The sequence below is a fragment of the Chiloscyllium plagiosum genome, unplaced genomic scaffold, assembly GCF_037043375.1.
Source record: "Chiloscyllium plagiosum isolate Xiang-an unplaced genomic scaffold, Cpla_swu_hap1 HiC_scaffold_26, whole genome shotgun sequence".
Classification (NCBI taxonomy): Eukaryota; Metazoa; Chordata; class Chondrichthyes; order Orectolobiformes; family Hemiscylliidae; genus Chiloscyllium; species Chiloscyllium plagiosum.
In genome coordinates this window covers 2,838,053-2,863,759 of record NW_028270164.1, presented here as the reverse complement: position 1 = coordinate 2,863,759, position 25,707 = coordinate 2,838,053, and the positions used below count along the sequence as shown (strand labels likewise).

The following is a 25,707-nucleotide window of genomic DNA, read 5'->3' as shown; positions in this document are numbered from 1 at the left end:
GAGACAACAGCTTTGCTTCACTTGGAAGTCGCCACTGATGATGTTACCTAGCCAGGTAATGAAACGTCTGGATATCAAACCTACAGCTCAGTGAGCAAACCTACACCCTAAACTTCAACCTGAGCTACAAATCTTCACAAACCTTGCAAGGATGAGATAGATTCTTGATCAATCGGAGAATCGAGGGGAAAGGGCAGGAAAGTGGATGTTAGGAATGTCGGATCAGCCCCGATTCTATTGAATGGCAGAGCAGGCTCAAGGGGCCGAATGGCCTCCTCCTGTTCCTGTTTCCTAGGGTCTAGCCCAGCGTGCAAAGTGTCAGTAACAGTTGACAAATAATACATCCTCTGGCTTTGAGAAGTATGAATTCATGAAGCCATGTTTTCCCAGTTTCCAGCAATAACCATGTGGTGTTATCGAGTGGCAGCGTGAGCGATGAGAAATGGTACTGATGACAGTCAGTGTATTCTTGCCACCGTCAGCACTGAGCTGTGAATCCTGGAATGGCCATGTGCTTCTGCCTACCCCGCTCCTCAGCAGCAGGGTTCACTCTCACTGACCCCCAGAGGCAGCTCATAGAATCAGACAGCAGAGGAGAGTCCCTTTGGCCCAGTGAGTCTGCACCAACAAAGACTGGGTGTTGCTGGAAAAGCACAGCAGGTCAAGCAGCATCCGAGGAGCAGGAAAAACGACGTTTCGAGCAAAAGCCCTTCCTGATGATCTAAACTCTGGTTTCCAGCATCTGCAGTCCTCACTTTTGCCTACCAACAAAGACTGCTATAGTCCTACTTCCCAGCTCTTGGTCCACTGTTTTGTTATGTTGTGACATGTCAAGTGCTCATCCACATACATTGTTAAAGGGTGGTGTTCCCTATCTCAACCTGTATCCTCCCAGACACCAAACACCTTAGCCTGCTGGACCAACTTTCCTCATTCCTGAAGAAGGGCTAATGCCCGAAACGTCGATTCTCCTGTTCCCTAGATGCTGCCTGACCTGCTGCGCTTTTCCAGCAACACATTTCCATCTCTGATCTCCAGCATCTGCAGACCTCACTTTCTCCTCACCTTAGAAAATGGTCAGTTTCAACCCCAACAAAAAGCAAATGAGAATCAGCAACTTGAACAACTCCGTCCACTGAACCACAGCAAACAGGGCAGCAAATCTCTCAACAAATCCAATACAATCAGCGAATAAGACTAAAGCTCCAAGCTCAGTAACATCGAGACTTCACCACAAGACTCAAGAATTCATCTCACAATCAACCCAGTTTTCAATCTTTCACTGACAGTAAAATGTCTCTTTGCAAAGATTGTTATGATATTGGGAATTACAAACAAAACCGCCTTTTACCAGGATCAAAAAATAACACAGGAAGGAGCCATTCAACCCATCTTTCCTGTACTGACTCTGACAAGCGTATCCAATCAGTCTCGCTTTACCCAATCTGTTTGCACCAGAGCCCTGCACTGTTCTTGCTTTTCAAGAATTTACCTTTTCTTTCCATTTTGTAAGTTACCTTTGAATCTGCTCACACTATCCTTTCTGGTCACTATCCTTCTTGTTAAAAATATCAAGTTTTAAATACCTTTACAAAGACGTATGTACACGGTCTTTATCGCAGAGTGTTTCATTCTCTCTCGTGTCTTCACAAAAATAAAACTGCTCTCACCACAACCCAGACACGAGATCTAAAGAGGACAGCCTGATGCACCGTGACCCAACATAGTAATAGTCCCTCCCCCAGATCCACGGTGATGAGGGATATTCCCGATTTCAGTTTCAGCTTCCTCAATCAGGCAACCAGTTGGTAGAAACTGAGATGTACAAAGTGAGATGAAAGTATATCTGTGCAACAAAATCTCAAATCAGACACGATGGTCAGCATTCGGCAAAGTAGGCAATTTTTTAAAAATCCAACTTCCCCCATTCTCAAAAATCACTGGGAAAAATATATAGCCTCAAAAGGGGAACTTAAGGAATCTCCCCATTATAAAGGAATGTCCCTAATCAAACATGAACAAGTGGCTGAAGATGTAGCTATTAGGGTGAGGGAAGCATCCTAAATGGTCTCGAGACTTAACATAGCGTTGCGCTAAATTTAAAACTGCCCCTTGACCAAATGTCTCTGCTTCTTCCATAAGCCAGTACAGACTCCCCTATCCTCAACGGTCTGAGCTTGAGCATGAGGTTGGACAAGCTAGGGCTTTTGTCTTAAGAGAACAGGAGACTGAGGGGGAATGTTATAGAGGTGTATAAGATCATGAGAGGCATGAGTAGGGTGAATGCACTCAGTCTTTTTCCCAGGGTTGGGGAACCGGTGTCTTGAGGGCATCAGTTTAAGGTTAGAGGGGAAAGAATAAAAGGGAACCCAAGGGGCAACCTTTTTACACAGAGGGTGGTACGCATATGGAATGAGCTGCCGGGGAAGTGGTTGAGGCAGGTACATTAACAATATTTAAAAGGCAGTTGGAAAGGATTAAAAAGATATGGGCCAAATGCAGGGAAATGGGGTTAGTGTGGATCCGTTTGGGCTAAAGGGCTGTAGGATTCTATGACTCTCTATCCTGGGATGTTCCCATCCTTTCTCAATGTTTTAGAAAAACTGGAAGCTGGACTGGAGAAATTCCAACAGGGAATTGGGAAAGGCATGTAGATAGCTAGATAGCAATAGCCTCATTGAAAGACCAGGCAGTGGAAGGGGAGGTTTCTTGCTGAATGGGGTAAATTTAGAGTCAACCTTTTGAGCAGAGTATGAAAGTTAGCAGATCAATGACAGAAGATAATTTAACTTTGACAATGGTGAATGTGGAGATAGATTAAGACAGCAAACTCAAATGGGATTTTGCTCGATTATTTAGCAGAGCTGATGACTAACAAGGAAGGGCACAAGTAATATTTTACTGTGTTTGAGACCAAAATGGCCTTTTCCAATCTTGTGCACCCCTCACCTTTCCCTGTGACCCTGAAGCATCAGGACAAGACCTCTGTCTAACCCTCATGACTCATCGTTCAGCTTTGATTCGTTGCCGTTCCCAGTTTGATCATTCACAGACCCAGCAGCTCAGGTAGGAGGATGTTAAACACTAAATGTTTTTAATCCTTAAAAAAAACCCCAAGAGTCTACGATTCTTGTTAACGAGAGTCAAAACTGTGATAAATCAGAGTAATATACAATTCAAAGAATAGCAAGCCCAGCTTCTGATCTGAAGTGAAAGCTAATACTGAGGCTAGGCACTTGCTCACGATTCAAGTTCACTGCAGAGAGAGTGAAGGAGCTTCCATCTATACAGAGCACTATCACATCCTCACAGTGTCCCCGTGCACTTCAGCAGTAATGGAGTAGTTCCAAAGTGCAGATGGCGTTTAAACAGAGAAAGAGGGCAGTCAATCTTTGCCGACAAAATCCCATAAACAATAGATGAGATAAATGACAACGATTGTATTAGGCACTTTGGCTTGGGGGAGGCGAGGAAGGGAGTGGATCAGGAGGCCAGAAACCGAGTAAATCCTGAGACATAAACCTGTTAGGATGGGGCATGCTGTAAAGAAAAATAATCACTGCAAACTGAAAGCAGCAATACCTTCCTAATTAATGATCTGATCACCTCTATCTTTGCTGGTTCATACCAATCTGTTTATATCCCCCTAACTTCCAATCCCAATCCCAGGGAGATACTTTTCCTGTGTTGTTCTGAATCAGTTAATCCATCACAGCAGGAGCTGGATGGCTGTTTCACAGATTCACCATTCTGAGGACACGTTTCATTCGCTCCTAATCTCTACCTTTGTTTGAACTGATTTTCATTCATTTCCTCCCTCTCTGCAGTGATAGCTTCAGATAGAAACTGAGAAATAGCAACACATGGGGAAGAGGGAATGTGAGACAATTCAACACCAACTCCACACGGTAAGAGGTGATATCTCCATCAATCCTGCCTCCAGTAACCCGCATTCTTTGGTGTCTGGCTAGGATGGGGAGTGGTGAGGGTAAAAGGTAGTTCATTTGGAAAAGTTAAAAATCACACAACACCAGGTTATAGTCCAACAGGTTTAAATGGAAGCACACTAGCTTCAGGTGATGAAGGAGCGTCGCTCCGAAAGCTAGTGTGCTTCCAATTAAACCTGTTGGACTATAACCTGGTGTTGTGTGATTTTTAACTTAGCACACCCCAGTCCAACACTGGCATCTCCGAATCATTTGGAAAAGGCTTGAGGAACTAGGAACCAAAATGCCCATTTACTCAAAGCCTTATCAAGCTATCAACAGATCTCAAAGACATCAGATCTACAGATTACTTTATGAAGAACTTAGGGGGAACTTTCTAAAGAGTCTCAAGTCAGGAATTTGGTGTAACTGAGAATTCAGTGCACAGGGAGACAGTGGGGTTCCGAATGATGTGTGTTTAATGGCTGCAACCAATTACACATGGAATCATGTTTATTGTCTCTAAACTCAAACAGTAACTTGTTGTCACTTTACTCAATCAATAAGATTACAGAGACACGGCACCACAGATGATGACTGCAGTGGGTGGGAGTTTCTGGAGAGCACTGGGATTCCAGGCAACTATATGAGTGGCTCGAGCAACTTATTACTGAGCTGGAACCTGAGCTGTGCACATTGCGTGGCATCAGGGAAGAGGAGAGTTGTCAGACACTTTGATCCAGGAGGCAGTCACATGACTTAGTGAAGCAGAGAGTTGGTCAATGGTCAAGGACTGCAGCATGTGACCTCGAGACAGGCAGGTGGAGCAGGGAGTGGTAAGGAACCTCAATGCTTGACCATGACCAACTAACTCTTGTGTGCATGAGAACAAGGATTGTAAGACATTGCATGGGGTGGAGGTGGGGTTTGAAAAGGGGTCTGGTAATGGTAGGAGACAAGTCCATTGAGGGGGTAGGCACTGTTCTCTAAAGCCATAATCAGGAACTTTAAAGGCTGTGTTTCCTGTGTCGCCTAGTGCCAGGGTTAAAGACATCATCGCCTGTCTGGATATGTTCATCACGGGGCTAGGAAAGTCTTCAGCTGCTGTGAATCACACAGGAACTGATGACCCAGGCAGAACAAGGAACCCTGAGAAGATTTGAGGGTTCAGGTTTAAACTAAACACTGAATCTCAAAGGCAATAATCTCTGGGTTGTTACCTGAGCCACATAGATAATCATTAGCATCAGCAAGGCCTCAGGTCTCCCCTGACAGTGCCGCACTCCTGTAGTAAGCATTCTGCTGTTGGCCGAAATGATGGGGTTTGAAGCCACAACGTTCTGATTCAGGGTCTAGTGAGTCACCATTGAGTGAGTCAGAGCTGACAAACTCTCCAATAGCAGCACAGACAAAACTTGAGGGAAGCAATTGGCTTGAAATGTTGGTGCACAGTAGCTCTCTTTGCACATGAAAGTGCAGCGATAGCTTATAAAAAGATCTGCGTGGGTGGGGTTATGACATAGAAATAGAGATGGACAGAGTTTCTAATCTCACTTTCCCCCTCACCTTCCCCTTCCGTTGCCTTTATTTATTCACACATGGGACAGGAACATCACTGGCTGGTCCAACATTTACTGTAGGCAAGGCCCGACTTGACCTTCCAACTTTCTTCTCCAGCATTAACCCCAGCACTTTTCCACCTCTCTTCACTCCCAAAGAGTAATCTTGGACTCAAAACTCTGTTCCTCTCTCTCTACAGTTGCTGCCACACCTGCTATGTTTCTCTAGCACTTTCTGTTTTTATTTCAGATTTCCAGAAAGCACATTACTTTGGCTTTGGTACAGATAATTAGTAAAAACAACTAAGCAACCTTCACTATGTGGGTGGTACAGTGGTTCAGTGGTTAGCACTGCTGCCTCACAGCACCAGGGACCCAGGTTCAATTCCAGCCTCAGGCGACTGTGTGGAGTTTGCACATTTTCCCCGTGTGTGCGTGGGTTTCCTCTGGGTGCTCCGGTTTCCTCCCACAGTCCAAAGATGTGCAGGTCAGGTGAATTGGTCATGCTAAATTACCCATAGTGTTCGGTGCATTAGTCAGGGTAAATATAAGGTAGGGGAATGGGTCTGATGGGTAACTCTTTGAAGGGTTGGTGTCGACTTGTTGGGCTGAAGGGCCTGTTTCCACACTGTAGGGAATCTAGTCTTTTATAGTTACTAGGCCCTCGTTGAGTATGTTACACCAATTCTGCCTTTGAAGGAAACTCAGAAAAAAATGTAAATTAAGAAAGTAGGGTGATTATAATTAGACACACCACACACCAGAGGGTTTACAAATGGTGCTAATTACACTAATCAGCGGGGACACTGATGTGACCTACTCTGATGATTCCTCATGACGGAGAGGCACTGGTGGATGCGCTGATGAATCATGTACTTGTTCAGGTAGATGTGAGAGATCTTGTGCTGAGACTGGAGGGACATCACTCTCCAGAATATCAAGAAAGAACAGTAACACACAAAACACATTCACTCAATGTCCAACTGAGGTCCCTCCAATCAGAGTATGTATCCATCAGGAGAGCAAGGGAGGGAGAGGTGGAAATGAGGATTGGGAAACAGAAAACACTGAGGGGAGGAACATGGTAAGAGGAGGGTCAAGGAAGGGACTGGGGAAATAGGAGTCGAGAGTGTGGTGCTGGAAAAGCACAGCCGGTCAGGTAGCGTCCGAGGAGCAGGAGAGTTGGCGTTTTGGGCATAAGGCCTTCATCAGGAATGAGGACATTAGGAGACATAGTGGGTGTGGGGAAGCAGGGGGGGGGGGGGTCAGAATCCATTGGGATGGGGCCAGTGCAGAAGGATTAAATAGAAGGAGGACGGGAGGGTGACACCAACAGAGAGACGATGGCCCTGAAAACAAAAACAGACTGCATTTTTATAGCATCTTGCATAATACAAGACTTTTCAAAGGGTATTGCAGCCAATGAGGAACTGCTGAAGTGTCATCACTGGGGTAATGTATCAAACAAAATAGCACGCTCCCACAAACTGCAATTAGATCAGATATTTTATTGATTGAGTGATGAATATTGGGCAGGAGAATTCTCCCATTCTTCTTTACATTGAAACCTGGGATCGTTGATGTCCACCTGAGAGGCTGACAGGACAGACTGGGCCTCGGTTCAACTTCTCAACCAGACATTGGCACCTCCAACAGTACCGTATTCCCTCAGCACTGACCCTCCGACAGTGCGGCACTCCCTCAGCACTGACCCTGCGACAGTACCGTATTCCCTCAGCACTGACCATCTGACAGTACCGTATTCCCTCAGCACTGACCTTACAACACTGCAGCTCTCCCATAGCACTGACCCTCCTACACTGCAGCACTCCCTCAGCACTGACCCTCCGACAGTGCGGCACTCCCTGAGCACTGACCCTCCGACAGTGCGGCACTCCCTCAGCACTGACCCTCCGACAGTACCGTATTCCCGCAGCGCTGGCCCTCCGACAGTGCGGCACTCCCTCAGCACTGACCCTCCGACAGTGCAGCACTCCCTCAGCACTGACCCTCTGGCAGTGCGGCAATCCCTCAGCAGTGACTCAGCACTGACCCTCCGACAGAGCGGCACTCCCTCAGCACTGACCCTCCAAAAGTGCGGCACTCCCTCAGCTCTGACCCTCCGACAGTGTGGCACTCCCTCAGGACTGACCCTCCAACAGTGTGGCACTCCCTCAGTATGGCACTGGAGATTTGGTCAGCCTAGAACTTTGCAGTAAAGTGTCTGCAATGGGGATTAAAGCTGATGTGTAAGGATGTGAAGGTCTGAAAGGGTTAATACTGAGGATTGCCTTAAGCACAATCTACTGAGGTGATATCAGATGGACACATGGACAGAGCAGTGAGACCCACATGCAGCTCGTCCTGCTGGTCTCAGTAACAACACCAGTAACATCAGCCTCACCTGTAACTAGTTAACATGCAATAAACCACAGACCGTTAACTACCAGAGACTTGACCGGCAAGTCAATTCCTTGATCACACTGGAGCGAGCAGGCCATGAGGTTTCCTACACAGAGAATAGAGTCAGCTACCCTTCGCCCAGGTCAAAGCAATGACTGCAGATGCTGGAAACCAGATTCTGGATTAGTGGTGCTGGAAGAGCACAGCAATTCAGGCAGCATCCCAGGAGCTTCGAAATCAAAATGGATGCTGCCTGAATTGCTGTGCTCTTCCAGCACCACTCTAATCCAGAATCTGGTTTCCAGCATCTGCAGTCATTGATTTTAACTCGTTGATTTTAACCCTACTGCGAATCCTCTTGCAAGGATGCCTGCCTTGAAGAAGTTTTCCTCCTCTTTCTACAAGAGTCTCAGGGAGTCCCTCTCCCACTGCAACTCCCAGGTCATTTGATTTCGAAGCTCCTTGGATGCTGCCTGAACTGCTGTGCTCTTCCAGCACCACTAATCCAATACCCTTCGCCCATGGACAGGTACAGTCTCTGTCTAACCACATGTCCAACAAGAGAATCCACACCATTGGACCTTTCTGTTGGATGAGATGATAATTCTGAAAGGGTTCATGTTGAAGACTTCACAGAATGACCCAGTCACAATGTTTTATGGTGCAGAAGGCCATTCAGCCCATCCTGCCTGCACTGGTTCTATTCCCTCGTGCCAATCTCCTGCCATTCCCCGTGCCTCTGCACCCCATTTCTATCTGAACAACCATCCAATGCCTTTTTCGAAGGCCTCAATTGAAACTGCCTCCACCACATTTCCAAGCAACGTATTCCACACCTCACGGCGTGAGAAAGTTCTCCTCACGTTACCCTGACTTCTTTTGCAGATCCCCCTCGTCTTGTTTGTTGTATGAGCGGGAGCAGCTTCTCCCACCTAAAGGGGCCTACCCAATCTGAGGATGTCTTACAGCCTCATGGATGGATGGAGCCTCATGGATGGATGGAGCCTCATGGATGGATGGAGCCTCATGGATGGATGGGTAAAGAGCTCTCTCACTGGAGGTTGTGATGGTGTCAGCTGTACCATTGCTGCATACTGATAGTCTGAGTAATTATGACCAACCAGGTAATGCCACAGAATCACTGAAGTGTTTCAGTGCAGGAGGAGGCCATTTGGTCTCTCGTGCCTGCACCAATTCAGTAAATGTAATTTGTGCCTGTTGGGATAGTGCAATAAATGCCATCTTGTTGTTCAGATGAGTGATCAACAATGTTGGGCGGCACGGTGGCACAGTGGTTAGCACTGCTGCCCCACAGCGCCAGAGACCCGGGTTCAATTCCCGCCTCAGGCGACTGACTGTGTGGAGTTTGCACGTTCTCCCCGTGTCTGTGTGGGTTTGCTCCGGTTTCCTCCCACAGTCCAAAAGATGTGCAGGGTCAGGTGAATTGGCCATGCTAAATTGCCCGCAGTGTTAGGTAAGGGGTAAATGTAGGGGTATGGGTGGGTTGCGCTTCGGCGGGTCGGTGTGGACTTGTTGGGCCGAAGGGCCTGTTTCCACACTGTAATGTAATGTAATGTAATCTAATGTGTTGCTGATAAAGTGCAGCAGGTCAGGCAGCATCCAAGGAGCAGGAGAATTGACGTTTCAGGTATAAGCCCTTCTTCAGGCAAAGATAAAAGGTAGGGAGGAGGGACTTGGGGGAGGGGCGTTGGGAATGCAATAGATGGAAGGAGGTTAAGGTGAGGGTGATAGGCCGGAGAGAGGGTGGGGGTGGAGAGGTCGGGAAGAAGATTGCAGGGCAAGAAGGCGGTGCTGAGTCTGAGGGTTGGGACTGAGACAAAGTGGGGGGAGGGGAAATGAGGAAGCTGGAGAAATCTGCATTCATCCCTTGTGGTTGGAGGGTTCCTAGGTGGAAGATGAGTCGCTCTTCCTCCAGGCGTCGGGTTGCCATGGTCTGGCGATGGAGGAGGCCAAAGACCTGCATGTCCTTGGCAGAGTGGGAGGGGGTGTTAATAACGTTGCTGAACCAAATCTGAATACACCTCAATGTGCACAGCAGACACCGGAGAATGAGTGAAATGGTTGAAAGACATTTTATTAAATTGTGCAGCATTACTACAAACAGGGGTGAAGTTATAGAGTCATACAGCACAGAAACAAACTCTTCCATTCATCTCATCCACGTCGACCAGACATCCCAATCTGACCTAGTCCCACCTGCCAGCATTTGGCCCATATCCCTCTAAACCCTTCCTATTCATATACCCATCCAGATGCCTTTGAAATGCTGTAATCGTACCAGCTTCCAGCACTTCCTCTGGCAGCTCATTCCATACCCGCACCACCTTCCAGGTGAAACATTTACTCGTCAGTGCAGGTATGACATGAGACACAAGGTGATTGCTGTAGTGAGGCAGTTTGGGAATGTTTGTTCATTATCAACTGCTGACTGTCTCTACAATAAGAAGCGTGGTGCAGTGGGTAATGTCCCTACTTCTGAGCCAGGAGGCCCAGGTACAAGGCCCACCTGCTTCAGAGGTGTGTGATAACATCTCTGAACAGACTGATTAGGAAGTTTCCCACTGAATGAAGGCTTCTTACCTCTCAGTAGTGAAGGATTGTGAGAGGCCACAGCATGCTGTCAATAATATTCAGGTGTCACTGTATCTTGTCAGGACAGGAGGGTTTAGAATGCTGGCCCACAACACAGCCGCATTCTTCCTGGCAAGTGGAAACTAATCCCTTAATTGCCGGGTTGATGCTAATATTAATGACTGGCTTCTGGCTGCAAGGAAATCCTGTTGATAAAAACAAACAGGTCCTCTTCCCAGGCAGCCATTTTGAACTTTGGTGAAAACCCTGAAATGTTTGTGTATAAATAAAACTCAAATGCACCCGGTTCAGTGGCCATAGCTGCCTATGTTAGAAAAATCAAACAGGAACATTTACATTCAGAGTTCAATTTGCATTATTTGTGTTTGGAATCTCCCAAATGGAGCCACTGTCTTCTTCAACAAATAATTCTTCTCCTCTGGCCTCACTGTTTGCTGTTGAATGTGGACGTTACGGAGATGAATTTGTGAATGTGCAGAGTTTAGCTGAAAATGGCAACACAGTGCCAAACAGAGACTTTGGTACCTTTCAACTGAAGATAGGTGAGCTGAGCTCGGAGTGGGAGATGCACAGGAGAGATCGGTCAGCATTGATTAGATTCCCTACAGTGTGGAAACAGGCCCTTCGACTCATCAAGTCCACACCGACCCTCCAAAGAGCAACTCCCCCAGACCCATTTCCCTACATTTACCCCTGACTAATCCACCTAACACTACGGGCAATTTAGCATAGCCAATTCACCTAACCTGCACAACGTTGGACTGTGGGAGGAATTAAGAATTAACATTAAACTGTAGAAAATTGGATAAATGCAGCATGTGGAAGTCTATTGCCATGGAAACTGGGGTTATGTTGTTTAAAGAGGTTAACAGATAAAACACGAGAATCAGACACAGCAGCAGGAACTGGAGATGTGGTGTTTACTCACAGTAAGGACAGTTCAGAGAGATTATATGTTGTGAAAGTTAAGTTAAATAAGTTATCATCTTTCAGTGGATTCTGAAAGGTCATAAGCCCCATTTAATTCATCAGATTAGAGAGGAACTTGGTAATTGAAGGATATTTAGATGTCAGGTAATGGACAGCCTGTGTTAATATGGATGGCCTGTGTTAATGTGTATAGCCTGTGTTAATGTGTATAGCCTGTGTTAATATGGATGGGCCTGTGTTAATGTGTATAGCCTGTGTTAATATGGATGGCCTGTGTTAATGTGTATAGCCTGTGTTAATATGGATGGGCCTGTGTTAATATGGATGGCCTGTGTTAATGTGTATAGCCTGTGTTAATATGGATGGGCCTGTGTTAATATGGATGGCCTGTGTTAATGTGTATAGCCTGTGTTAATATGGATGGGGCTGTGTTAATATGGATGGGCCTGTGTTAATGTGTATAGCCTGTGTTAATATGGATGGGCCTGTGTTAATATGGATGGGCCTGTGTTAATGTGTATAGCCTGTGTTAATATGGATGGGCCTGTGTTAATATGGATGGGCCTGTGTTAATGTGTATAGCCTGTGTTAATATGGATGGGCCTGTGTTAATGTGGATGGCCTGTGTTAATATGGATGGGCCTGTGTTAATATGGATGGGCCTGTGTTAATATGGATGGGCCTGTGTTAATGTGGATGGGCCTGTGTTAATATGGATGGGCCTGTGTTAATGTGGATGGGCCTGTGTTAATATGGATGGGCCTGTGTTAATGTGGATGGGCCTGTGTTAATATGGATGGGCCTGTGTTAATGTGGATGGGCCTGTGTTAATATGGATGGGCCTGTGTTAATGTGGATGGGCCTGTGTTAATATGGATGGGCCTGTGTTAATGTGGATGGGCCTGTGTTAATGTGGATGGGCCTGTGCTAATGTGGATGGCCTGTGTTAATATGGATGGGCCTGTGTTAATGTGGATGGGCCTGTGTTAATATGGATGGGCCTGTGTTAATATGGATGGCCTGTGTTAATGTGGATGTGTGGAGCACAGGAAGGGTTAAGGCTAAAAAGCAGCATTTGGAGCCATTGGTAGTTTAGTAATAACTGGGCAAAAGGTGACCACAGCAGAACTTACTTTATGTAGTGAAGAAAACTTGGAGCTGTGAGAAATTCAGCAGCAGCTCAGTGAAAACTGAAATCACGTTGGTCATGAAATGTTTGGGAACGGCCTCAGGAATCCAGAGAAACTTGGTATCAGGACAAGAGATTTGATGACCAACAGATGAGCAGTCATCGAGACAGTCCGAAGGCTTCGAGGGCATTTCCCAAGGCTAGATCTTCAAACATGAAGAGCTGGAATCCCTTGCAAAGGAGTCCTAGTGAGATTTGGGCGACCCACAATGTCACTAATGCCCAGGTGTGATCGATCTTGACTGTATCAGCTGTTTAAAGGGGAGTTCAACCATAATGCGCCTGGGAACTCAGATTTATCTCCTGTTCATCCTGAATGTTTGAGTCTTAAGTATTATATATACAATATGCAGTGTATATGATTTAAAATACCTATCTTCCCTACACCGTTGTTATGTTTGTTCTGTTCTCGTTTGTACAGTAAATCTGAATTCTCTTTTCCATTTCAAACCAACCCTGTAATACTGACACTTATTTTTGTACCTTTGTTGATTCACTCGGTTTATTCTCTAAAAGATTATGGTCTATCAAGACACATTGTCACAAGGCTCTGGCTTCTCCAGTATCCTCAGAACTCAGATTCTAACAGTGGGAACCAAATAAAACTATCCCAGAACCCTAGTTTCAAAACAATCATAAGACAGGAAATTGGCAATTGCTATCAGCCTGGAGTGGGTGACACACACAGCCAGCAATATGCAACGGTGCATTTCCATCCAATTATTGATTTGTTCCCCCTTTTCACGGCAGCACTCAAGGTTCATTGACTCAAACTGAAGTTCAAATATACGACTGATTGCACATTTTAGAGCATGCACATATCAGAACCGGATCTGAAAACATTCACTCTGTGTCTGTTTCCACAGAATTGCTGAGATTCTCCAGCATTCTCTCTTTCCATTTCAGAAATAGCAAAGTGGGGAAAGACCAGCAATATCGCCAGAGCTTTTAGCAGCAGCCGAGGCTGAGGCAGTGGCACAGACAAAGCAATTAGAAACAGATGCTCTTAGAGTCATAGAATCCCTGCAGTGCAGCCGGAAGCCATTTGACACATTGAGTCAGCACTGACCCTCTTGGTGATGGACAGAGATGATATTGAGTTGAAAACTCAAAGAGGACTCCGTTGTCAGGAAGAGGCTGAGAGAGGTGGCCAAGATGGGGGCTGGATCGATGGGAAAGAAAGGGTTTGTCATGGGGGTGTAGCCTGTGGTTTCCACCTTCCCAAAAATGTCTCCCTCAGCTCTGTGCCAACTTGGTGTCTTGGCATATTCTCTTGTGCTAAACGTACAAGGTAAGGGCACCTTGTGGTGCTGACAGTCTGGGTGGAGGGAGGGAAGACATTGTGATTTAAATTTAAGATAATTGAAATGATACTTCCACTGACAGAGGGTGGTGATGGAGGGTTGTTTTTCAGACTGGAGGCCTGTGACCAGTGGAGTGCCACAAGGATCGGTACAATTAGTAAGTTTGCAGATGACACCAAAATTGGAGGTGGAGTGGACAGCGAAGAGGGTTACTTTAGATTAGATTACTTACAGTGTGGAAACAGGCCCTTCGGCCCAACAAGTCCAAACCGACTCGCCGAAGCGCAACCACCCAGACCCATTCCCCTATATTTACCCCTACCCCTAACACTATGGGCAATTTAGCATGGCCAATTCACCTGACCTGCACATTTTTGGACTGTGGGAGGAAACTGGAGCACTCGGAGGAAACCCACGCAGACACGGAGAGAACGTGCAAACTCCACACAGTCGCCTGAGGCGGGAATTGAACCCGGGTCTCTGGCGCTGTGAGGCAGCAGTGCTAACCACTGTGCCACCGTGTGGAGGTGTGGGCGCAGGTTTTACAGTTTCTGCGGTGGCAGGGGAAGGTGCCAGGATCGGAGGGTGGGTTGTAGGGGGGGGCGTGGACCTGACCAGGTAGTCACGGAGGGAACGGTCTTTGCGGAAGGTGGAAAGGGGTGGGGAGGGAAATATATCCCTGGTGGTGGGGTCTGTTTGGAGGTGGCGGAAATGTCGGCGGATGATTTGGTTTATGCGAAGGTTTGTAGGGTGGAAGGTGAGCACCAGGGGCGTTCTGTCCTTGTTACGGTTGGAGGGGCGGGGTCTGAGGGCGGAGGGGCGGGATGTGGACGAGATGCATTGGAGGGCATCTTTAACCACGTGGGAAGGGAAATTGCGGTCTTTAAAGAAGGAGGCCATCTGGTGTGTTCTGTGGTGGAACTGGTCCTCCTGGGAGCAGATACGGCGGAGGCGGAGGAATTGGGAATACGGAATGGCATTTTTGCAAGAGATGGGGTGGGAAGAGGTGTAATCCAGGTAGCTGTGGGAGTCGGTGGGTTTGTAAAAAATGTCAGTGTCAAGTCGGTCGTCATTAATGGAGATGGAGAGGTCCAGGAAGGGGAGGGAGGTGCCAGAGATGGTCCAGGTAAATTTAAGGTCAGGGTGGAATGTGTTGGTGAAGTTGATGAATTGCTCAACCTCCTCGCGGGAGCACGAGGTGGTGCCAATGCAGTCATCAATGTAGCGGAGGAAGAGGTGGGGAGTGGTGCCGGTGTAATTACAGAAGATCAACTGTTCTACGTAGCCAACAAAGAGACAGGCATAGCTGGGGCCCATACGGGTGCCCATGGCTACCCCTTTGGTCTGGAGGAAATGCGAGGATTCGAAGGAGAAATTGTTAAGGGTGGGGACCAGTTCGGCCAAACGAATGAGAGTGTCGGTGGAAGGGTACTGTTGGGGACATCTGGAGAGGAAGAAACGGAGGGCTTGGAGGCCCTGGTCATGGCGGATGGAGGTGTAGAGGGATTGGATATCCATGGTGAAGATGAGGTGTTGGGGGCTGGGGAAATGGAAGTCTTGGAGGAGGTGGAGGGCGTGGATGGTGTCTTGAACGTATGTGGGGAGTTCCTGGACTAGGGGGGATAGGACAGTGTCAAGGTAGGTAGAGATGAGTTCAGTGGGGCAGGAGCATGCTGAGACAATGGGTCGGCCAGGGTGGTCAGGCTTGTGGATCTCGGGAAGGAGGCCTTATCTCCATAACACTTGATTCCACAATCCTTGAGAGCTCTATCCAACTCTTTCTTAAATGAATCCAGAGACTGAGGCCTCCACTGCCCTGTGCGGCAGAGCATTCCACACAGCCACCACTCTCTGGGTGAAGAAGTTTCTCCTCATCTCACCTCTATCCAAGGCCCTAAAGGAGCCTTCCACATCCATCAAAGTTTTACCTGCACATCCACTAATATCATTTATTGTATCCGTTGCTCCCGATGCGGTCTCCTCTACATTGGGGAGACTGGGCACCACCTAGCAGAGTGCTTTAGGGAACATCTCCGGGACACCCGCACCAATCAACCACACCGCCCCGTGGCCCAACATTTCAACTCCCCCTCCCACTCTGCCGAGGACATGGAGATCCTGGGCCTCCTTCACCGCCGCTCCCTCACCACCAGATGCCTGGAGGAAGAACACCTCATCTTCCGCCTCGGAACACTTCAACCCCAGGGCATCAATGTGGACTTCAACAGTTTCCTCATTTCCCCTTCCCCCACCTCACCCTAGTTCCAAACCTCCAGCTCAGCACTGTCCCCATGACTTGTCCGGACTTGTCCTACCTGCCTATCTCCTTTTCCACCTATCCACTCCACCCTCTCCTCCCTGACCTATCACCTTCATCCCCTCCCCCACTCACTTATTGTACTCTATGCTACTTTCTCCCCACCCCCACCCTCCTCTAGCTTATCTCTCCACGCTTCAGGCTCACTGCCTTTATTCCTGATGAAGGGCTTTTGCGCGAAACGTCGATTTTACTGCTCCTCGGATGCTGCCTGAATTGCTGTGCTCTTCCAGCACCACTAATCCAGAATCTGGTTTCCAGCATCTGCAGTCATTGTTTTGACCAGGACATTGGTTAGGCCGCTGTTGGAATATTGTGTGCAATTCTGGACTCCTTCCTATCGGAAAGATGTTGTGAAATTTAAAAGGGGTCAGAAAAGGTTGGAGGATTTGAGCTATAGGGAGAGGATGAACAGGCTGGGGCTGTTTTCCCTGGACTGTTGGAGGCTGAGGGGTGACCTTATAGATGTTTACAAAATTTATGAGGGGTATAGATAGGATAAATGGACAAAGTCTTTTCCCTGGGATCGGGGAGTCCTGAACTAGAGGGCATAGGTTTAGGGTGAGAGGGGAAAGATATAAAAGAGACCTAAGGGGCAACGTTTTCACGCAGAGGATGGTACGTGTATGGAATGAGCTGCCAGAGGATGTGGTGGAGGCTGGTACAATTGCAACATTTAAGAGGCATTTGGATGGGTATATGAACAGGAAGGGTTTGGAGGGATATGGGCCGGGTGCTGGCAGGTGGGACTAGATTGGGTTGGGATATCTGGTCGGCAAGGGTGGGTTGGACCGAGGGGTCTGTTTCCATGCTGTACAGCTCTAGCAGTCTAGGACAGGAACCTGCAAATAATTTGAATTGCACATTTGACAGACTTGATCTACAGGCTTAAGGAGTGAATCTGAATGGAATCGTTCCCTCCCACTTCTCAACATCACCCCACCCCCAAAACACACACACACACACACACCCACCCGCGCCAGACACACCACACACACCACACACATACCCACCCCACACACACACAAACACACCTGCCCCAGCCCCCTACACCCACACAGGCCCCACCCGCCCCACACACACACATCCCCACCCCACACACACACACATACCTGCCCCACACACATATACCCGCGCCACACACACACATACCCGCGCCACACACACATACCCGCGGCACACACACACCCGCCCGACACACACCCCCCCGCCCCACACACACCCCCCCGCCCCACACACACACACATACCTGTCCCACACACACACATACCGGCACCACACACACACATACCCGCGCCACACACACACATACCCGCCCGACACACACACACCCGCCCGACACACACCCCCCCGCCCCACACACACACCCACCGCAAACACACCCGCCCCACACACACACACACACCCGCCCCAACAGACACACACGCCCCACACACACACACACCCCACACACACACGTACCCACCCCACACACACACACCCACCCCACAAACACACACATACCAGCCCCACACACACATACCCGTCCCACACACACACACACGCCCCACACACACACACGCCCCACACACACATACCCGCCCCACACACACACACCCGCTCCACACACCCCACCCCACACACACACACCCGCCGCACACACACTCACCCCACACACACCCACCCCACACACTCACATACCCACCCCACACTCACCCGTCCTACACACACACTCGCCCCACACACACACCTGCCCCCCCCACACACACCCACCACACACACACCCACCACACACACACCCGTCCCACACACACACCCGCCCCACACACACATACCTGCCCCACACACACACACCCGCGCCACACACACACACCCGCCCCACACACACACACCCGCGCCACACACACACACCCGCCCCACACACACACACCCACCCACAGAGAACACCCACGCCCCACACACACACACACCCTCCCCACACACACACCCCCGACCCACACACAGTCGCCCCACACAGACACACCCATGCCCCACACACACACATGCCCCACACACACCCACCCCACGCACACACACATCCACGCCACACACACACACGCCCAAGCACCACACACACACACACCAATGCACCACACACACACACCCACGCCCCACACACACACCCGCCCCACACACACACACCCTCCCCACACACACACCCCCGACCCACACACAGTCGCCCCACACAGACACACCCATGCCCCACACACACACATGCCCCACACACACCCACCCCATGCACACACACATCCACGCCACACACACACACGCCCAAGCACCACACACACACACACCAATGCACCACACACACACACCCACGCCCCACACACACACCCGCCCCACACACACACACCCGCCCCATACACACGCACCCGCCCCACATTCACACCCACCTCTCAAACAGCCGCCCCACACTCACACCCCCACGCCCCACACACACACCCACCCGCGCCACACACACACACCCCCGCCTCACACACACACACCCCCGCCCCCAACACACGCGCACGCCCCACACACAAACCCGCCCCACACACACACACCCACGCCCCACACACACCCGCCCCCCACACCCACACCCACACGCCCCACTCACATCCGCACCCCCACACACACACCCCCGCCTCCCACAAACGCGCACGCCCCACACACACACAGCCCCACACACACACACCCATCCGCCCTGCACACACACCCCGCACACACATCCGCCCTGCACACACACCTCGCACGCCCCGCACAGACACACGCCCCGCGTACACACCCGTCCTACGCACACACGCGCCCCACACACACACACTCCCACACACACACACACGCCTCACACCCCCCCCACACAAACACACATCCCCACACACTCATCCCCACACAAACACACACCCACACACACACACCCCCACACACACACACCCCCACACTCACACACACCCACACACACACACACCCACATACACACCCCTACACACACACACCCCCACCACACACACACACCCACCCCACACACACACGTACCCACCCCTCACACACACATACCTGCCCCACACACACACACCCACCCCACACACATACCAGCCCCACACACAGACACACCCGCGCCCCACAGACACACACCCACCGCACACACACACCCACCCCACACACACACTTACCCACCCCACACACACACCCGCCCCACACACATACACCCGCCCCACACACACACACCCACCCCGTCCCACACACACACCCGCCCCACACACACATACCCATCCCACACACACACACGCCCCACACACACCCGTCCCACACACACACATACCTGCCCCACACACACACCCACCCCACACACAAACACCCACTCCACACACCCCACACACCTGCCCCACACACACACCCACCCCACACACACACCCGCTGCACACACACACCCACACCACACACACATCCACCCCACACACTCACATACCCCCCTACACTCACCCGCCCCACACACACACCCATCCCACACACAAACCTGCCCCACATACACATACCTGCCCCACACACACACACACCCGCCCCACACACACATAACAGCCCCACACACACATACCTGCCCCACACACACACCCGCCCCACACACACACACCCGCCCCACACACACACACCCGCCCCACACAGAATACCCACGCCCCACACACACACACACACCCGCACCACACACACACATACCCACGCCACACACACACACATACCCGCCCCACACACACACCTGCCCCCCACACACACACCCACCCCACACATACACACACCCGCCCCACACATACACCCACCCCACACACACACACCCACCCCACACACACCCGTCCCACACACACACACACCCGCCCCACACACACACACCCTCCCCACACACACATCCGCCCCACACACACACACCCGTCCCCCACACACACACCCGTCCCACACACACACACACCCGCCCCACACACACACACCCTCCCCACACACACACACCCTCCCCACACACACCCGTCCCACACACACACACCCGCCCCACACACACACACCCTCCCCACACACACATCCGCCCCACACACACACACCCGTCCCCCACACACACACCCGTCCCACACACACACACACCCGCCCCACACACACACACACCCGCCCCACACACACACACCCTCCCCACAAAACACCCACCCTACACACACACACCCACCCCACACACACCCGTCCCACACACACACACACCCGCCCCACACACACACCCGCCCCACACACACATCCGCCCCACACACACACACCCGTCCCTCACATACACCGGTCCCACACACACACACGCCATACACACACCTGTCCCACTCACACCCGCCCCACTCACACACACGCACCCGCCCCACACACACACCCGTGCCACACACACACGCCCCACACACACACCCTCCCCACACACACACCCGCCCCACACACACACCCGCCCCACACACACACTCCCACGCACCACACACACACCCATGCACCACACACACACCCACTCACCACACACACACCCACTCACCACACACACACACCCACGCCCCACACACAAACCCGCCCCACACACACACACCCGCCCCACACACACACACACCCCACACACACACACCCACCGCACACATACCCGCCCCACACACACTTACCTATCCCACACACACTTACCCATCCCACACACACACACCCGCACCACACACACACATACCCGCCCCACACACACACCTGCCCCCCACACACACACCCACCCCACACATACACACACCCGCCCCACACATACACACACCCGCCCCACACATACACCCACCCCACACACACACACACCCACCCCACACACACCCGTCCCACACACACACACCCGCCCCACACACACACCCGCCCCACACACACCCGCCCCACACACACCCGCCCCACACACACACACCCGTCCCCCACACACACCCACGCCCCACACACACCCGCCCCACACACACACACACGCCATACACACACCCGTCCCACTCACACCCGCCCCACTCACACACACACACCCTCCCCACACACACACCTCCGCCACACACACACCCCCGCCCCACACACCCACGCCCCACACACACTCGCACCACACACACACACACCCATGCACCACACACACACACACACCCCCACACCCCACACACACACACACCCGCCCCACACACATACACCCGCCCCACACACCCACGCCCCACACACAAACACCCGCCCCACACACACACACCCACCCACACAGAACACCCACGCCCCACACACACACACACACACCCGCCACACACACACACCGCACACACACTTACCCATCCCACACACACACACACCCGCGCCCCACAGACACACACCCACCGCACACACACACCCACCCCACACACACACACACCCACCCCACACACACACACCCGCCCCACACACATACACCCGCCCCACACACACACACCCACCCCGTCCCACACACACACACCCGCCCCACACACACATACCCGTCCCACACACACACACGCCCCACACACACCCGTCCCACACACACACATACCTGCCCCACACACACACCCACCCCACACACAAACACCCGCTCCACACACCCCACACACCTGCCCCACACACACACCCACCCCACACACACACCCGCTGCACACACACACCCACACCACACACTCACATACCCCCCTACACTCACCCGCCCCACACACACACCCATCCCACACACAAACCTGCCCCACATACACATACCCGCCCCACACACACATAACAGCCCCACACACACACACATACCTGCCCCACACACACACCCGCCCCACACACACACACCCGCCCCACACACACACCCGCCCCACACACACACATACCCGCCCCACACAGAACACCCACGCCCCACACACACACACACACACACCCGCCACACACACACACACCCACCGCACACACACTTACCCATCCCACACACACACACCCGCGCCACACACACACATACCCACGCCACACACACACACATACCCGCCCCACACACACACCTGCCCCCCACACACACACCCACCCCACACATACACACACCCGCCCCACACATACACCCACCCCACACACACACACCCACCCCACACACACCCGTCCCACACACACACACACCCGCCCCACACACACCCTCCCCACACACACATCCGCCCCACACACACACACCCGTCCCCCACACACACCCGTCCCACACACACACACCCGCCCCACACACACACACCCTCCCCACACATACACCCACCCTACACACACACACCCACCCCACACACACCCGTCCCACACACACACACACCCGCCCCACACACACACCCGCCCCACACACACACACACCCGCCCCACACACACACCCGCCCCACACACACATCCGCCCCACACACACACACCCGTCCCTCACACACACCGGTCCCACACACACACACGCCATACACACACCTGTCCCACTCACACCCGCCCCACTCACACACACGCACCCGCCCCACACACACACCCGCGCCACACACACACGCCCCACACACACACCCTCCCCACACACACACCCGCCCCACACACACCCCCGCCCCACACACACACTCCCACGCACCACACACACACCCATGCACCACACACACACCCACTCACCACACACACACACCCACGCCCCACACACAAACCCGCCCCACACACACACACCCGCCCCACACACACACACACCCCACACACACACACCCACCGCACACATACCCGCCCCACACACACTTACCTATCCCACACACACTTACCCATCCCACACACACACACCCGCGCCACACACACACATACCCGCCCCACACACACACCTGCCCCCCACACACACACCCACCCCACACACACCCATACCCGCCCCACACACACACCTGCCCCCCACACATACACCCACCCCACACATACACCCGCCCCACACACACCCGCCCCACACACACACCCACGCCCCACAGACACCCGCCCCACACACACACACGCCATACACACACCCGCCCCACTCACACACACGCACCCGCCCCACACACACACCCGCCCCACACACACCCGCCCCACACACACACTCTCCCCACACACACACCTCCGCCACACACACACCCCCGCCCCACACACACACACACGCCCCATACACACACACCCACGCGCCACACACACACACCCACGCCCCACACACACACCCACGCCCCGCGCACACACCCGCCCCACACACACACACCCACGCCCCACACACACACACACACCCACGCCCCACACACACACACACACCCGCCCCACACACACACACCCGCCCCACACACACACACACCCGCCCCACACACACACACACCCGCCCCACACATACACACCCGCCCCACACATACACCCACCACACACACCCACGCCCCACACACACACACCCGCCCCACACACACACGCGGCCCACACACACACCCCCCATACACACACACCCACGCACCACACACACACACCCACGCCCCGCGCACACACCCGCCCCACACACACACACCCGCCCCACACACACACCCATGCCCCACACACACACACCCGCCCCACACACACACACCCGCCCCACACATACACCCACCACACACACCCGCCCCACTCACACACACCCACCCCACACACACCCGCCCCACACTCCACACACCCACACCCACCCCACACACACACCCGCCCCACACACACATACCCCCGCCCCCCACACACGCGCACACCCCACACACCCACACGCCCCACACACACCGCCCCCCACACACTCGCCCCACACACACACCCATCCGCCCTGCACACACCCGCCCTACACACACACACGCCCCACATACACACCCCCCCACACACACACACACGCCCCACACACCCCCCCCACACACACATCCCCACACACACACACACACACACACCACCCACACACACCCCTACACACACACACCCGCCCCACACACAAACACAACACACACCTGCCCCTCACACACACCCCACCCCCCACCTGACTCACCTCCCACACACACCCCACCGCACCCCCGCGCACACACACCTACCCTCCCCCCACACCCTTCCCCCCCCACACACACACACATACACACAACAAACTCTGGGCATTGTTAAAGAGTGAGGGAGGAGGAGATGTCAGACATCTCAGTGGTTCTAGAGGGGGGAGGGGTGGAATGTGAGAGCCTGTGTTTGAGGGAGACTGCTTGGATTTCTCAGTGTAAAATGCTGCAAGCCATAGACAATCCGGAGACGATGGTTTTAACTGTAAAACTAAATTAGGTTCAAGTCTGTCTGAAAACCACCAGACTGAAGGCAGACTGCGAGCTGCTGTATCTGCAGCTCAGCCTGTTATGGGTGAGACAGAAAGGAAATCTGTCCAGGAACCACCTGTTTTTACTGGTTACCAGGCAATGCCACTGGGACAAGACCGGAACATTCCATGAAGGAGATGCCGGAGGACGGGAGTTACTTCTCCCTGATCCACGTCAAAGATTTCTTCCTTTCCAAAAGGAACCAGTTTCATTGGAACATCACGACTGACAAATGCGTTCTTGTACATTTCCAGCAATCTCTCCCAATGTCGTGGAACCAATTTAATTCTAATGGCCTTGCACACTTTCTTTAATCTTTTACAAGGTATGGCGTCGCTGGCTGTCGCAGTATTTATTGCCCATCCCTAGTTGCCCCTTGAGAAGATGGGGGTGACCTGCCGTCTTGGACCACTGCGGTCCATTTCCTGTACATAGACCCACAATGCCCTTGGGAAGGGAATTCCAGTATTTTGACCCAGTAACAGTGAAGGAATAGTTATATTTTTTTTATTTCAAAAATATACTTTATTCATAAAATACTTTGATGATCTGTACAACTGGACATGCCATACATATGTAAACATTCCATTTGTTTGCATACCGAAAACAGAGTAATCATTCCTATTTACAGGTCGGTACGATTACATTTTTAGCTGAGCCGTCAGCAGAGCCCAAATGACTGCGCGGGCCCCCTGTTCTTCGTTAGGCAGGCAGATGTTACACAGTGGTCTTTCCCCACCATGACTTGGCAGCAGCTGCCCCAAGCTTCAGCGCGTCCCTCAACACGTAGTCCTGGACCATGGAATGTGCCAATCTGCAACACTCAGTTGGGGTCAACTCCTTCAGCTGGAAGATCAGCAGGTTTCGGACCGCCCAGAGAGCGTCCTTCACCGAGTTGATGATCCTCCAGGCACAGTTGATGTTCGTCTCGGTGTGCGTCCCGGGGAACAGGCCGTACAGCACGGAGTCCCGCATCACGGCGCTGCTCGGGACGAACCTCGACAAACACCACTGCATTCCTCTCCAGACTTCCTCTGTATAGGCACATTCCAGAAGGAGGTGTGTGACAGTCTCGTCCCCCCCGCAGCTGCTTCGAGGGCAGCGTGCAGTGCGGCTGAGAGTCCGGGCGT

The 25,707-nt window shown here is 52.2% G+C and overlaps 1 protein-coding gene across 2 annotated transcripts in view; it reads right to left on the bottom strand.

Annotated features, from left to right (window-relative positions):
• The window catches only part of srgap2 (SLIT-ROBO Rho GTPase activating protein 2), a 196,215-nt gene that overhangs the window by 157,818 nt on the left and 12,690 nt on the right, over window positions 1–25,707 (bottom strand). The window contains exon 1 of one of the 2 annotated variants that reach the window (XM_043716324.2): window positions 1,587–1,607. The exons of the other annotated variant lie outside the window; for it this stretch is intronic. The gene's annotated coding sequence lies outside the window, so the exon portion shown is untranslated. Of the gene's footprint in view, window positions 1–1,586; window positions 1,608–25,707 lie in introns of those variants that run through there. 2 annotated transcript variants of the gene reach the window in all.